Raw genomic sequence first — 5514 nt, forward strand, 5'->3', positions numbered from 1 at the left:
CCAATGATGGGGCACTATTCCTCCCACTGACACCAATGATGAGCCACTATTCCTCCCACTGACACCAATGATGGGGCACTATTCCTCCCACTGACACCAATGATGGGGCACTATTCCTCCCACTGACACCAATGATGAGCCACTATTCCTCCCACTGACACCAATGATGGGGCACTATTCCTCCCACTGACACCAATGATGGGGCACTATTCCTCCCACTGACACCAATGATGGGGCACTATTCCTCCCACTGACACCAATGATGGGGCACTATTCATCCCACTGACACCAATGATGGGGCACTATTCCTCCCACTGACACCAATGATGGGGCACTATTCCTCCCACTGACACCAATGATGGGGCACTATTCATCCCACTGACACCAATGATGGGGCACTATTCCTCCCACTGACACCAATGATGGGGCACAATTATTCACAATGACATCAGTGATGGGGCACAATTCCTCCCAACAATGGAACACAATTTCTCTCAATGACACCAACAATGGGGCCCCCCTCCTGTAGGTTTCTGTAGTGGATGGAGCTTCTGGGTCCCCCCCACAGTTCTGCTCAGGCAGTACAGTACAGTATGATGTCACCACTAGGTTTTCAATACAATATCTGGGTTTGCAAAGGCATCAGGTGGATGCAGAGCAGATTTTTAACCTTTGTGACCCTTCAGAATATTTAAGTACTTGAATGTCCAGAGCCTGAGCAATTTCACTTTAAGGACCCGCATCATCTAGCCCTTTCTTCCCCAGCATGACCTTCCCTGGCCCCGCCCCTTTTCATTCATAGGACTTCAGTTCTGTCAATCATGAGGGCTTAGCATCACATGCAGGCGGTACCAATACGCCTGCCTAGGAACGCCCAATCCTCCAGACTGACACCAGCTGGTATTTGCATAACTCCTCCCACTGCTTGCATTGGGCTGAGGGCTCTTTAGAAGCAGGGCACTGTGATGTTTTCAGGAAGCTCTCTACGGCCCTTTGCTGGTTCCTCCCACCAGCCGCAATCTGCCTGCATTGCATAGAGAAGCACAGAGGCCCAACGATGACATCAAAATTTGTAATGAAAACGGAAAGGTTTTATTTAGTGATGTCATCATTATATTAATGAGGAGGGATAGCGATTTCTACATTGCATATCATCGACGAATCTTGGGACTGGGGATGTAGACCAATGATATCGCCCGATCGCGAATGGTGCCTTAAGGCAGCCCTTTAACACCAATGGCCAACGTATGGACGTGCTACAAACTTTCGAACGCACTGCAGCGCATTATGGTGCGATATGAGGCGCCATAATGCGTGTGCGCAGGGGCGGACTGACAACTCATGGGGCCCCTGGGCAATAGGGGATCATGGGGCCCCTGTGTCCTCACCCACACTCAAACCACACCCAAAAAAGCCTATGAAAGGTACCAGGGGCATCTCATGGGGCCCCCTACTGACCCCGGGCCCTCGGGCCGTGCCTGAGTTCCTAAATGGTCAGTCTGCCCCTGCGTGTGTTAAAAGTAAAGACATGAAACATGCGTTGCGGCAATACACACTTTACACGTGATGCAGCGATGTGACCGGGCCCTGAGCAATGCGGTGCAGGAAACCCACCATCTATATGTGTTTCCTGCACCAAAAATGGGCGTGACACTCTTTACAAAACGCAGCGTACCGCAACGCATGGAAAAAATGGGCGTGACCCTATTTATAAAATGCAGCGTACCGCAACGCATGGAAAAAATGGGCGTGACCCTATTTATAAAACGCGGCATACCGCAACGCATGGAAAAAATGGGCATGGGGCTATTTATAAAACGCGGCGTACCGCAACGCATGGAAAAAATGGGCATGGGGCTATTTATAAAACGCGGCGTACCGTAACGGATGGAAAAAATGGGCATGACCCTATTTACAAAACGCGGCATACCGTAACGCATGGAAAAAATGGGCATGGGGCTATTTATAAAACGCGGAGTGCCGTCACGGATGGAAAATATGGGCATGCGCTATTTATAAAACGCGGCGTACCGTAACGCATGGAAAAAATGGGCATGGCCCGATTTAAAAAACGCGACGTACCGCAAACGGATGGAAAAAATGGGCATGACCCTATTTACAAAACGCGGCGTACCGTAACGGATGGAAAAAATGGGCATGACGCAATTTATAAAACGCGGCGTACCGTAACGGATGGAAAAAATGGGCATGATGCTATTTACAAAGCGCGGCGTACCATAACGCATCGAAAAAATGGGTATGAGGCTATTTACAAAACGCGGCGTACCGTAACGCATGGAAAAAATGGGCATGACGCTATTTACAAAACGTGGCGTACCGTAACGGATGGAAAAAATAGGCATGACGCTAATTACAAAACGTGGCATACCGAAACTGATGGATGGGCATGACCCTTTTTACAAAACGCAGAGCACCTCAACGGATGGAAAAAATGGGCATGACGCTATGTGCAAAACGCGGCGTACCGTAACGCATGGAAAAATGGGCATGACGCTATTTACAAAACGCGGCGTACCGTAATGCATGGAAAAAATGGGCATGACGCTATTTACAAAACGCGACGTACCGTAACGGATGGAAAAAATGGGCATGACTGTATTTACAAAACGCAGAACACCACAACGGACGGTGGCGCGCTGTGTTGCGTCGCGCGTTGCGTCGTGATTTGCTCTTTACTGCACAGTGCATTACACGCCATTCTCACAGCAACGCGTTGCGCACGAGGCAGAGGCACGCACCGTGGCAGCGCGCATTTTAGCGCACGAGTCTCAGTAACTCAGCCCCATCGCACAGACCTCCCCTGCAGCGGCTGCACCAGGCGCAGAGCGAACGATCGGCGGATTACCTTTAAATTGCAGCGAATGTTTTTCCTCTCGCCGTTATCAGTCAGCGATCAGTCCTAGAGATCCGGGATGGGGGGGACGCGGTTTACGAGGGGCTCCGCCTTTCCAGCGCGTTACCATTCCCAAGCCTTCGGCACGGCATGGGAACACCTGTGTGACTCCGGTGAGTAATCGGTCTGTGAGCGGAGCTGTCACTCTACAAAACACTGGAAGAGGGGAGAGATTACCCAGAATTCCCTGGAATGAGGCCAGACTTGCTGGATGAGTACAGAACGCGCTGTACCTGTTTTTATGTAACGTGGTGTAACCTGCCCCGCCCACCCCCCAGCTGTTCACCTGCGAGGTCACCGCCGATGCGAAGAGAACGCGCTGACGGCCAACGAGCATGCTGGGAAGTGTAGTCCCGGGGAAGGAGGGACGTCGCATGTTCCTTTAAGAAATTTGCATCCCTTAAAGGATCTTCCCACCCCAAGAGGACTTTGATCTGTCAGCTTCTACACACCGCCCTGAAACTTTTTCTAAATACATTCCGTTTTCTATTTTGCTTCCTTCAAGTAGAATCGCAGGCAGAACTTTTTCTTTTTTGGATCTGGATAGAGTGGGGAGGGGTTAGAACCTCCGTCTGGTGTTGTCGGTGTTCCTGTTTAGGTAGATTCGTTCTCTCTGATCGCCGGTGTCACTGGGAATGAAAGTGAGGCTAAATCCCAAAATTTTGGGTTGTCACCAGGACAGGAAGAGAGGGGAAATCATCCAATGAGGACACTTGGCCCCATGACAACTATAGAGTGGGGAGGGGTTAGAACACCTGTTGGGCTTTTATTGCGGTCATTATCCCCATTAGGGAGATTTGCTCTTTAATGGCCCTGATTGCCTATGAAAGGGGTAAATCCAAAATTCTGGGTTGTCACCAGAACAAAAACACTTGACAACTTTTTCTTTTCGGATCTGGATAGATTGGGGCGGGGTTAGAGCACCTCTGTCAGGTTTTTTTTTATTGATGGTGGTGTTCCTGTTGGGGATCCACTCTCTATAATTGCCCTGATCACCAGTGTCACCGGGAATGAAAGTGGGGGAACATCCAAAATTTTGGGTTGTCACCAGAAAAGGAAGTGAGGGGAAATTTTCCAATGAAGATGCTCTTTCCCATGACAACTCTCTAAGAGGGGATCTCTCTCACATTGGAAAGGTATCCTCAGCAGGAAGTGAAGGGAAATCTTCAGTAGGAAGTGAAGGGAAATCTTCGGTAGGAAGTGAAGAGGAATCCTCAACAGGAACTGAATGGAAATCCTCAGCAGGAAGTGAAGGGAAATTGTCAGGAGGAAGTGAAGGGACACAGGAACGCAAGGACCACTGGAGATGATAGGGTCAATGGAGACACAGGAGTTGCTGAACACAGAGGCCACTAGATACAGAGGTCACTGGTGACTCAGGGGTTGCTGGAGACACAGAGACACAGGGATCACTGGAGACTCAGGGGTTGCTGGAGACACAGAGACACAGGGATCACTGGAGACTCAGGGGTTGCTGGAGACTCAGCGGTCTCTGGAGTCACTGGAGACTCAGGGGTCACTGGAGACTCAGGGGTCGCTGGAGACACAGGGATCACTGGAGACTCAGGGGTCGCTGGAGACTCAGGGGTCACTGGAGACTCAGGGGTTGCTTTAGACACAGAGACTCAGGGGTCACTGGAGGTAAAGGGGTCTCAGGAGTCTCTGGACACTGAGAACACATTGCTTAGCTCTCCCGGATGCCCCCCTTTTGATTGGCCATGTCACTGACACCCAGGAGTGCTGGAACAGGTAAATGTGCAACAGGTGATTGTTACCCGCAGCTCACATTTTGATTGTCATTTTCCTACCAATCCGCCTCACCTTAGTAAATTGTACAACCAGATTGTATGACGTGTCCTGACTCTCCCACGTCTGTCAGATACCGGTCTATGAAGGTCGGAGTAAAACGCAGTTCGGACCCCATCAGTTCCTGCACCACCCTGCACCGCCCTGCACCGCGTGCACAAACCGTAGGCTGAACCCTGGGAAAGAAAAAGTTCAGCTAAAAATAACCCAAAATCTACCGACTGGATACGGCGGCACGGCGCCCCGAGCGACGGGAGATTTCCAGTCTATTTGTGCGTGTCCCCAGAGGGATCATGTATTCCCCGGGCTCCATCATGACACCGCGCTCATCCACGCAGAAAAAACTGTCACAAGTCGGGATGGTGTTCATACGAGAGAAGACAATTAGAGGCTCAGAGGGCTCTTTGCGACCATCATTAAAATCGCCGCGTTCCTCGTCTCCGCGCTGCGCCCCGTTTAGTTGTTCTTTTCCTGGATTCATTTTTTTTTTTTGCCTAAACCCCAGTCCAGAATTTTATGAAAGTAAAAAAACAAAAAATAAAAACAGCAAAAACGGTCTAAATATAAACATCATAGAGATTCAAAGTATAAATAATATTGTCAACGGATCCTTCGAAAATGGATCTAGTTATAAAAACATTCTCAGGACGAATTCTCAGGCAGTTCTTTTTTCTGCAGCTAGATGTCCTTGGTCTGACAACCAGGTTTCTTTGACCCACTTCACCTGAGCCCAGGTCATCCTGGACCCGCCCCCCAGCTTGTGACTTCGCAATGGAAGGAGAAGTGGCACAAGC

At 49.9% G+C, this 5514-nt stretch overlaps 1 protein-coding gene across 1 annotated transcript in view; it reads right to left on the minus strand.

Annotated features, from left to right (window-relative positions):
• Positions 1-3081, minus strand: part of LOC149432948 (nuclear receptor subfamily 1 group I member 3-like) — a 57422-nt gene extending 54341 nt beyond the window's left edge. The window contains exon 1 of the mRNA XM_089664779.1: positions 2867-3081. The gene's annotated coding sequence lies outside the window, so the exon portion shown is untranslated. The remainder of the gene's footprint in view (positions 1-2866) is intronic.
• Between the last annotated feature and the right edge of the window lie 2433 nt (positions 3082-5514).

Source organism: Staurois parvus, unplaced genomic scaffold (genome assembly GCF_062004578.1).
Source record: "Staurois parvus isolate SC_StPar_1 unplaced genomic scaffold, SC_StPar_1.0 ptg002036l, whole genome shotgun sequence".
Classification (NCBI taxonomy): domain Eukaryota; kingdom Metazoa; phylum Chordata; class Amphibia; order Anura; family Ranidae; genus Staurois; species Staurois parvus.